This window comes from Spodoptera frugiperda, chromosome 3 (genome assembly GCF_023101765.2).
Source record: "Spodoptera frugiperda isolate SF20-4 chromosome 3, AGI-APGP_CSIRO_Sfru_2.0, whole genome shotgun sequence".
NCBI classification, from domain to species: Eukaryota; Metazoa; Arthropoda; class Insecta; order Lepidoptera; family Noctuidae; genus Spodoptera; species Spodoptera frugiperda.
The window spans coordinates 5361166-5373272 of record NC_064214.1 but is presented as its reverse complement, the minus strand read 5'-3'; the positions used below and the strand labels follow the sequence as shown (position 1 = coordinate 5373272).

Sequence of the window (12107 nt, the reverse complement as noted above, 5' to 3'; positions counted from 1 at the left end):
ACCGGAAAGTTTATCTCCAAGATTAACATAAACATAGGCTACTTTTCATCTAGATATTCCTACAGAATCAAGACGCATCTTCAAGAGAAGTCTTTCTTAAAGTCGTAAACTTTGCGTCGATGAAACCGCTGGTAAAAACTTTGTATAAAATCAAATACATGTGTGTTGTTTATTTAATATGTAAATGAAGATTACCAACAGGCAATCAATTTAACACAGCCTATTACTTGTAAAATAAGCACACAAAAAATTATCACGTGTTTGTAAGTAAGTACTTATGAATATATTATATATCTAATCTGTTTTTTAATAGATTTTTAACTAGAAGAATTTTCGTCGTCTTTGTCGTTTGTACGTTTATAAACATACAATTTCACATACCTACATCATATCGAAAAATATCATCATCATCATCATCAGCCTGTTCTCGTCTATTGCTGGACATAGGCCTCTTCAATAGTACGCCGCTGAGCTCGTTCTTCAGATCGATACATAGAAAAAAAAATTGTGGATTACACAAATAATTGTTTCAGGTAGGAAACGACACGTTGTACCTACCTTTTAACCACTGCGCAAACCGTGCATTTACAAATAAAATTATGCTTACATCCAGTTTTATATAAAAATAAAGTCTTTAAAATATGTTTATGCTAGTTTTTATGAATTGTACCAATCTCTTTAGGGCCTTACTAAGGTACAATAGGTTAGTGAACCAAGTAGGCCATAGTTTCTGTGGTTATAGTAACAGCTTCATGCATCGCTGCATTTGACGTTATCGACAACAAGTTCCGATCTATTTGCATCGTGACTGCAAGATAGTTGATAAAGACATTATATTTTTCTTTTCTTCTCCTCGAATTACTTCTGATTTATTTCGTTGTGGGATCCAAGACAGTTACTCATGTCCCTGCGACGCGCCGGACATCAGTGTTCCGGTTCAGTGTTTCATGGTTGTTATGCTAGATTAGATGTTAATATTTTCTTTCTTAAACTTAAATTCCTGGATATATACACGATTAGTTAAACATAAAAAACGAAGCACTATGATAGGTGTATATTTTTAATTTTTTTGAGCGTTGCGCCACACTAGGATTTTCTCCTGTTTAGCAGGTGCGACTAAAAACATACAAGTTCACATACACATGGCACCTAGACCCGAAACAACAATTTGTGGATCACACAAAGAGTTGCTCACGCTACACGTTACGCGGCAGCCGGTTGCTTAGCCACCACACTCAGCGTGCAGTCCAAGTATGACTGATAATTTATAAGTCTAAACCCAATCAGTCTCAGACAGAAAGATACCAGGATACCATGAGACTAGCACACATTCGACAAAAAAATCTAATGTAATGTATATTTATTATAAGTGCAAGCTTACAAAAAAAAAATCAAAGAGTAAAAGTATCTTTCTAAAATACAGACATGATACGCTGTTGATGTGAAGCACTTGCAGTTCTAATAAATAATGTCACAGTTATCTTTTTGTGCCGGCTCTCTAGACAAACCAGTTCCTAATTAACTGGTAAAACTATCTCAAGTTTAAACTTTAAGTACAAAGAGTTAAGTGTTATTTTGAAATGTTCTGAAACAATTTTAATTCTTTGAGGAGGTTGTTGTTGTTATACATAAATAATCTACATAATCGGAGTATTCCACGTGTATGTATTTCTGAACTAAGACATTGATGAGATGATTATCAATAGTATATTTCTACCTACTTGCTTCTGTCTACTCTCAATGAATAACGATTGCATGCATTCGTCAAATGACGATCGTCAGATTTTTCATTGCCGTTTTGTGGACCGTTTTCATTGTTTCAAACAAGCATTTTTGTCATTTGTAGGCCGCCTATTATCTAATGACGCGTCGTGATTCATGATCATAATTTTAGTACCTTTCTATTAAGTTTTGTTAAGCAATAGTTCACAAAATAAATAATAAACCTAATCCAAACTTCGTCATAGATTATTGCTAGGTAAATTACAAAACCTTATTTACTCAAGTCTGCAAGCAACGAGCAAAAATCAATTGCATAAATATGCAATATGCAATTAAATTGACATCAATCATTGTAACACTATTTGCAATTAAAAGGTTTTGATGACAAAATGGGATTGACATAACATAAGTTCATTGACATTCATTCTAACAGGTTAGAGGATTGATCCTCTTGATCATTGCTCTGATCTCGATCTTCAGCTCTACGCATTTATCCAACATTTTTTAAAAAGTGCTTATACAGTTCCTTGTTTGTTCTTTTATAGTTTACTTAGAAAATTAATTCAACCTACTGTATTTCATTACAGCCTGGTAACCAATTCTGAAAGGGACAGTATAATATAATTATATAACAATAATTTTATTGATTATTAATATTTCCAGAATCGAAAAGTGTTTGTATTTGACCAAATAAAAGAACCAGAGACTCCTTTATCAACTTTCACACCTGAAACCGCTCACCTTAGGTCCCTCAACTAAAGAAATATGACTCAACGAGTTACTTTTAACTCAGTAGACATGTTTAAACCCACTGAGACTGGAGTACTGATGATTTTTTCTAACCAAGCCGTAACGTAATGACGTTGGTCATCAGCGAGATAACTGTCGGTGTCTTTAGTAAGAGCTCAGTTTTTGTCGGTAAGTAATGTTTCGTAAAGGTTGGTACACACGCACGGGTGTTTGAACTTAAAACTGTTTATGAATCATAGTTAAATAAACTGTCACTAAGCAAATCCTACTTAACTTTTTTGTACCATTTTTGTTAATCTCATAGATGACTTCATAAGAGGATTGTTTATTCTAAGACGATGTTTTCAACATGAGGCCACTCATTTCATGGGTTACTGACAACGAAACGTAAAGAAAATAATATTCTGGAAACATATTTTTTTTTAATAGTGCGTATATTCTGTACTCAGCTTTAAACTATTAACGTTTGCGGGTAAATGCATTTTCTTCATCCTAGATAATAGCTGTTACACCATTCACCATAATACCTCAAAATCATTACATAAAATATTTTTTTGTGAATCAAGAAAAAAATATCCAACAAAGCCATGATGCCATTACACTGACGAAAAATAAATGATTGAATTGAATAGACACATCCAATGTACTCTCTCTTTCTTTTACGCCAATATAATTTAATTCGATTCAATACTAAATCTGCCATGAAATCGAAAGTGTACTAAAAAATCGGTTACTCAAATCTAAAAAATCGGTAACTTTTGTGTTCACTCGCCCGTGTGGGTTACAAACGGAACGTTCGGTCGCCCTATTGTTTGTCACATTGTAAATAGACTGCGCACCAACACAGCTACCAGGAACGCAGAAGTGAATGGTAGATGTTATGAAAAAGACAAGGACAAGCCAATCTAAATGGTTTTTTTGTTTCTAGGTTTGTTTCAGACAAAAAGTAGATAGATGAATACGATAGTCAGACAGATTTAAATTACTTTCAAGCAAGGAAGATTTGTATTTTAGTACACGATCAAACACCGACCAAAATTGCAACCTGCATTCAAACATATGTACGTATCAAGAATTGTACTACTTTTACCTGACACGAGGGTCTAAAACGAGCCCTCTCTCGCTTGGCAGTGGCTAGACCCTACTTAACAAAAATAAGGTAAATGTCTGTACAATCTACAATCATTTCTACAAAAAACTTTTGTACATTGTACCTACCTAAGTAATTTTCAAAATGGAAAGGGCAACAGGAGAGCAGCCGACCGAAGAAGTGCTGTGGACTTCAATCCACAGTAATATTGTAATGGTATTGTGTAGGAATTTCGGTTAGCGAGAGTGCGGTTACTGCAAACGAGCGGAGCATCTTGCTTTACTTGACTTTTTCTACTTGTCAAGATAGAAATGTTATTAAGAAATATGTAGTTGCATCTATTTATATAGTTTAAGCAATATACTTAGGTACTTGAGTGGTTTGTGCTATAGTCGAATAAGATTTCGTTTTCAATTCGCAAGTCTTTCCATTTTGATCAACTATCTTTACCTCAAAATTATCAATATTATTACGTAGTTTTCCAGGTCCCGTTTAAAGAGAATGATGGTACCTATGTGGAAAAGAGCGCTATTAGATCCTGAAGTGGAGAAAAAAATGAAAGAAAGGGAACCTAATAATGTCGTAATAGATCTTATACCGAATGACACAATGCTCATCGTTCATGGACCTTTAATAAATCTACAACTTAGGTACTTTATTATTTTAACTAAACAGACTAACTTATTTAATGGTTTGAAGGTAACTATTCAAAAACTGTTGGATACAAAAAAAAATTCAACATTGAACCGCATTCAACTTTCCATAGACTTTCCCTAGTGGCCATACCAAGGTTACTAGGATAGCATAAACGGGTGTTACTCAATTCCTTATAACCACTGCGCTGGTGAGAGCAAATCCAATCTAGTAATTGACCGTAGAACGCACTGTCGTTAACTGTATAATGTTTTAGTAATAATCACGTAACAACACGAACGCAATCCCAATGGGATAGGCAGTATTCAATGTTCGTAAGATCTCTGAAAGTTTTAAAAATAGGAGACGTATATTACGACAGTGTTGCGTACAGTATTAGTAGCACCATTTTACTGTATTTATGTATAACAATTAAAATCAATACGTAATATAATTTTGTGAAACTCAGGACTTGTAAACACGATATTCATTGGTTAGGAGGATGACAGTAAACTATACCGGAAAAGATAATTCTGTCATACATAAATACAAGTTATCTGGCCAAGCAAAGGCGTCACAGCCGTACTATCATCCTTTTCTCGAAGCTATTCAGGCTAATTTCCACCGCCTCTAACTTCGTTTTAGATAAAACAAGAAGCCTGAATTTTCAGATACTATGAGTATCTTTTTTTAAGGGGAGAAAATCATCCAATGACTTCTCCCGGCTTGGGCGAGGCGAGAGGGAGTGTCAGACTCTTACTGACTAAAAAACAACCCGTTCCTACTCCTGCTTTTCAAGGCCCGCTAGGCAATCTGCAGAATATACTACTTCTTTCATTCTATTTCTAAGATTTCCAAAATCAAAAGACATTGAATATTACTTTGACCTTCACTAGTTACGCTCAACATAGCTAGCAGTGTAACAGTTGCATTTGAGCACCGAACCAACACGATATTAAGTAATTACAGGCTTACAGGTGTTAAACGAAGTGACCGCCATTGTGTTTACAGTGGTAACAACGGTATAATTGCAGGCTTTTATTTTACATACGTTTAACTAAACTTTCTGTCTTCTGTACACCAACTTGTCATGTATGATAGAATCAACAACCTGCGTGACTTCATGACTAGAAGACACGCTTGCCTGTCCAGAACTGCAGAAGACATAGTCCCTGTAGTTGAAATGTGAGAATGATCACGTTCCATGCATCGCTGACTACATTGATTCATGGATAGCTTACCCTCAAAGTCGACTTAGTGGATATAGGATATGATCATAATACAATACTTTAAATAGACTTGAACTGCCAGGGACCTCGGATTCGATTTGGGCGAGGCGAGAGAGAGACTATCAGACTCTTACTGACTAAAAACTACCCCGTTCCTACTCCTGCTTTTCGAGCCGGAGCTCCGGTAAACGCGCTAGGTAGATAACCTGTAAAGTGTTATATAGAAATCCTAAATATTTATTGTACTTTCTACACATTTCTATATGCTTTCACAGACAGACAAACCGGCGATTGTTCTTTAATGCGTTGAGCAAACCGTGGTCTATGCAGAATGTTGTTATTTATTTTTTAAACTATTTAGTACCTATATTGGAGAAGCGGCTATACCCATAGCTCAGTCACACTTTCAAACACCAAGCTTGTTGCATTGGAAATAAGTTTGTCTCCTGACTTTTTTCACCAATTTAGGTTGCGAAGATATGATCAAAGATGAGTCATAACTACATGCAACTGAATTTAAACATTTAACAAAAGTAAGTATAAGAAAAAACACTTAATCACAGTTAGTTATTTCCTACCTTATGTGTCTGAGACTAAAATTATAAGAAAAATTCTTAATCACCCTTTAGTAATTAACTGCCGTACTCAGACACATTAGATAATTGCTTAAAGTATTCCTTGGTAATGATTTTGAACTGAAAACCATTGCTAAGGATTGAGTTAAGTCACCATTAAATTACTCTGAGTACGACAATAAACTCAGCATCAGATTTATAACGCACTTTATTGGAACAAAGCGCTCTAATAAGTCATTGAGGCGTTGAGGCACTAGGCGTTCAAGAAATAAAAGAGCTACAATTAACACTTCATTGGTTAAGCAGGCTAATAAGCTAGTGGTTAACTGGTTTATAGATGCAGAAAGGTTACTACAATATTGCAAGCGCCTATAACAAAATCTTAGCAAGTTGATTTTATGCAATTTAATTGGTTTCTTAAGATTTGTTTTACATAATCTCAATAAAAGATAGTAACATAAAGAGAATAACGTAAGGTAACTTTTAATATACGACATATATTAAAATCGTTTTAGTAAAAGGGAAAATTTTACAAATTAGTAAGAAAACATAAAAAGATGAACGTCCACACATATTAGAAACTGCGATGTTTTTGAGAAGCATCATATGCACAGTATGCAATATTATAATGCCTAGTAAGGCTTTTTGAATATCAACCAACAAAACTAAAAACTATCACACAAAATCATTTTAGTTATGAAATATGAACTGTGGAACTAAATTAATGAAAGTTAGATATTTACTCGCAAGATGGCGCTACCAGTATCTATATCTAAGATATTTTTAAGAATTTATAAGCTCGGCCGAAGCAAAGCTTTTCAAAAAAATATTTATAGACTCATTTGAGTGTTCCCCTCCACGGAAATCTTTAGTAAAAGGCGAAAGATTTATGCGTTTTGAAGGGAAACCAGAGCTATTATCAGCTGAGTCGAGCGGGCTTATAGCATTCACGCGGTAACGAAACCATAGCGCGATTCAGAAATTACAGGCAATTGTACAACGCCATCTATCGAGCTATGGGTAAACTCGAAATACCTACAGGTTACCTACAAATACAATTGAAATCATATTTAACATAGTCTATAGATACTTAATAATTATTAAAAAATATTAAATAGGAGATTTAAGTCTTATTTAAGTAGATTACTGTAATTTTAAATGAGCGCCTAACAGAATTGTAATAGCAATATCCAGTGAGCAAGCACGGCATTTTGCGATCAGTATTCGTTTTATAATTTTTTTACTGTGTTAAATAGCTTAAAATAGAAATACTTCTTGTTTAATAACATTTTGTTAAATTAGCCAATTCGTTCGGTTGGGTGAACTTGACTTGGCAGTATTTTCAGTAAAAAAACATTTGTAAATCCATACCTTATACATTGAAGTGTGATTTAATTAAAAAAGATTTTTGTTATTTTGTAGGTCGAGGCTTGGTGGTAAATCACATGGTGACTGATGATGCAGCATACCAGGACGCCATAAGCAACATACTCACTCGGGCCTTGAAGACAATCAGGTTATACCAATCAGAAAAAGTATAAAATAAAAAATTAAATTAAAAATTTAAAAAACCCCCGACACAAAAACTTAATTTCCCTTTAAAAAGTAAAAAATAATAAAATAAACTTAATCTTAAAGTACCTAAGAATGTACTAATAATTCTAAAAAAAAATACGTCGCGTTGGGGGACCGCTCCTAATTATTTCTTACTTATCATATGCTTGGTGTTAACATCAAAGTAAATTGATGTTTAAGTACTTAACTATAACGCAGAAAATAGAAATATAGCGGCGCGGGCGGCGGTGTGCAGTCCGTATTCATGCGGTCCCCCAACGCGACGTATTTTTTTTTAGAATTATTAGTACATTCTTAGGTACTTTAAGATTAAGTTTATTTTATTATTTTTTACTTTTTAAAGGGAAGATTAAATTTTTGTGTCAAGTTTTTTAAATTTTTAATTTAATTTTTTCATTTTAACCAGTTATAGGTAGGTTAGGTTAAAAGTTAGACTTAGTATATTACATAAACTTACTATAATTTCGATTCTTGTAATGTTAAGGTAAAGATTACATCTAAGGTCAAGCTTGTTCGCTTAAATATTTTTTTTTTACCTATTAATTACTAGTTTTTTTTCTATAAGTAGGCTAAAGATTACATTGGTGCCAGATTTTTTGTTTATAATAAAACGTTAAATTAAAAATTTTATATTTTTGTTATTAAATTTTTAATTTAATTTTAATTTTTTTTAAATTTTTTATTTAATTTTTTATTTTTGTTAATACGAAAAAATAATATCTTTCAATATATTCTTTCAGTGCGGTTTAATTTGAGACCCCATCCCAGTATATTTGCAGACCTTTGGCTAATCTCCCCACTTTCACCGCCCATAACTTTAAAACGGCTCAACCGATTTTCATCAAACATGTCTAAAAACACTCGCACATAAGTCCCCTTTCATACGAAAAAAACTAAATTGAAATCACTCCATCCGTTCGGGAGTTATGATGCCACAGACAGACAGACAGACAGACAGACAGACAGACAGACAGACAGACAGACAGACAGACAGACAGACAGACAGACAGACAGACAGACAGACAGACAGACAGACAGACAGACACGTCAAACTTATAACACCCCTCTTTTTACGTCGGGGGTTAAAAACAGACTCAGACAAAAAATTCCGTACGGAAAACGTAACAGGTTACCGGGGCTTCAGCTCAAAGCAGGAGAAGGAATGGGATGGTTTTGAGTCAATAAGAGACTGACATTCCCTCTCGCCTCACCCAAGGCGAGATAAGTCATTATGAAATCATTAGAATGAAAAAAGACAAAGAATTCATTCCTTAGCGGTTCTTATTAAAAAACTTGAAATAAAACGTTAAAAAGTAACATAATTTAGATAATAATTTGAACTTGAGATTTGAAAAATTAAAACGAGAAGGACCGTCTGCGTCTATTGTTTAAATTAAAATCGTAAACACAATGCTTGTTATTTACGGAAGAATTAAAATTCATCATTTCGAGTTTTCAAAAACAGTGTTTTTTTCCTCTTTACTCACCTACGTCAAATTAAGTTCTTCGAGAGAATAATAAAAATGAGTTAGTAACAAGTTTGACTACATCATATTTTATAAATGATCATCATTTTCCTTTTGTTCTTGGAATAGGGAGGCCGAGAGGGAGGGCGGCAGGAAATCACCTGACGGTAAGCAATTATCACTATACTCGTGTAGTTACCAGTAACATCAGCAGATGGATTATTTCTTTCCATTAGCATTTTGGTGTTATTTCCGATTATTTCTTTCTTTTTTAAGTGTGGGAGAGCTATATTTCGGCACGAATGGGCCGGTCGACAGGAGTCACATAAAACCGACGTCAACGCTTGCATTGTGTTTCGTTGTGTAAGTGAGGTTATCGGAGGCCCAATTACCCCCATTCCCAATCTTCTCAATCCCCGATTCCCTAACAACCCTTAAATTCCTAATCCCCAAAAGGCCGGCAACGCACTTGTAACGCCTCTGGTGTTTCGGGTGTCCTTGGGCCATCATTGGTTTTTGAACCCTAAGGATGCCTCATGAGAAGCCGTCGTCATAACCTCCAGTATACAACGACTGTTAGACAATAAAACGTTACAAAAATATGTTTATGTTAATTGGTACTTAACCATTTAACCCGTGTCTTGCAAATTGCGTTGCTATGTCGAATTATGTCAAGATCTTCGAGTTGTCTAGCCTCTAGGCTAAGATCTAGACAAGATCATTGCCAGTAACCTAAGTAAACTTGACAGTTATTTGAATTTAAAAATGTGAATGCTTTTTTCTCGGTAAATAAAAGGAATTAATACGAATGGGCCGGCTCGACCGAAGTGATACCATCACTATAGCCTATTAGGAAACCGACGTGAAACAACGCTTGCGTTGTGTGAGTGAGGTTACCGGAGGCACAATTACCGGGGGGTAATTCCCAATCCCCGATTCCCCAACAACCCTTAAATTCCTAACTCCCAAAATGCCGGCAACGCACTTGAGACGATTTTGGTGTTTCAAGTGTCCATAGTCGGCAGGGCGATTGCTTGCCATCAGGTGATCCGTTTGCTGGTTTACCGGTTTATTCTATAAAAAAATATACTATGTGCAATTTCTCGATGGAAAAGGCTGTTTGATTAGAATAGACTTATTAGGTCTTATTATTTATTGAAAAATTTTAATCAATCAAAAAACTATATCAATACCTATCGAGAGCGTTACAATGACTCATATCGCTTTACATAATTACCACAAATAAAATCTTGCGTAATTATTAATACCAGTTTTATTTAAATGGCCTCTCATTATATTCATCCACATTTATAAAACTCGTGCACTTCGCAACGTAACTAATTATTGGGTCATCCGTTATCCGTGAAGTAAAAACTACTTGATTTTATATTAGTCACTGCATCAACCTCCTGCTATTTTATGCAAGCCTAGTCAGAATTTAAGCTGGTCATAAAGATCATCATCATCATCATAATGACGATACCTGAAGCAGCCCACTGCTGGACTCTGTCCCTTTTCTACATAACAGGGATTACTACTATCTACATGATTGGAAAAAAGGATTGGAGATCGCAGTTTAAAAGGAATAAGTTTATTAGACAGCGCTGCTGCTGTCTTTATCAATTTCAGATGTGTAGATAGTCGGTTGTCATGACATCCGCTTGCAGGGTATAGATAAGTAAATGTTCTTTTTTACTATAATCTGATCTTGTTAACTTGAACTGCCTCGTTGGTCTAGTGATCGAAAATGCTACTGCCGGATAAGGGGTCTCGGATTCAGAAGTTCCCAGGTCGGGCAAATGCATTGCTGGGCTTTTTTCGGTTTTTCGAAAATTTCTCAGTGGTTATTAAACACAGAGCAGTACTGGAATGTGTATGTCAATAGGCCTCACCCCACAGTTTTACTTGGGATTCTCATTAACACAACGTGGTGAAATGTGGGTGTACATTGTAAAGCGACATTACATGCCGTAATGTGCACATCTGCCTATCCCTTCGCGGATAAAAGGCGTGACATTGCATCTTGTTAATTAATTTCAGTTGTAAGTTTTTTCCTGTCAATTGGAACGTAGGTCTTCAAATGTCAAGGAGTCTCGTGGTAGTGCCACATGGACGATTTGTGGCACGTGGCTGAGCTAACGAGGAAAATATGTGGTTTATACTTTGGATCCAGGAGTTATTAAACGTGACGTAGAAAACTAGTTCAGTACTTTGTTATGGAAAAGTTTATTTTGATTGTAAATAGGTCAGTTGGGATGTTATCTAGGACCTAACTTGAATAAGCTAAGTATTAAAATTATATTAGTATGTCTCACGAAAGTTACAATAAAATCATTAGAAATTATTTAGTAGTATTATAACTATAATAGTATAAGCTGATCTCCAAAATTTAAAGTCTATACCAGATCAAGACCAAATTCGCAATTCGCATTACTTTATTGGGTTTCTGTCAAAAATAATATTGAAGAACCAGAGCTTTAACACCTTATTATCTTACGAAGTTAATGATCCAGAGTGTATGGATTAAAATCGGTTATTATTTTAGCCATTTTAGAGGATCAAGTCCCTTATAAATGCTGATGATGACCAATGGGGTTATTTTAATGGTGCAACAATCCTCGAGAGCCCGCAGGCCCGGTAATTCGCATGGTTGTCCACAGGTCCGGCCGCGCATCAGCTCCACTGGGCACCATTTGTGGTGGTATGATGACACCGGTATAACAAATTAATAATCCTACAATCCCTTTTATGATTTACAGTTTTATTTTAGTTGCAGTAAAGTCGAACATGATCTTGCATTAAAACTGCCTAATTAAGTTTTACAAAGTGCGCGTTTTTTATTGAAATCTGCCGAGTAGGTAATCTTAGGTGTATCTCTACATAATCTGTTTAATATAAGCAAATAAATACGGTTTCTTAATTTTTTTATCTTTCTCTAGTTTTTAAAAACTAGTTTTGAATGCGTCATCATAATAAAAAACATAAAATGCCCACTTTATCTATACATATGTATAATAAAATTGTAGAAAGTGTTCATTCTGTACATTGAAAATATTTAAACATTAAA

The 12107-nt window shown here is 34.8% G+C and overlaps 1 non-coding gene across 1 annotated transcript; it reads right to left on the bottom strand.

The window, feature by feature from the left end:
* Nucleotides 1–6795: 6795 nt before the first annotated feature.
* LOC118274418 (U5 spliceosomal RNA) lies at nucleotides 6796–6915 on the bottom strand. The gene has a single exon (XR_004783474.2). It is a non-coding gene; the product is annotated as a U5 spliceosomal RNA (small nuclear RNA).
* Between the last annotated feature and the right edge of the window lie 5192 nt (nucleotides 6916–12107).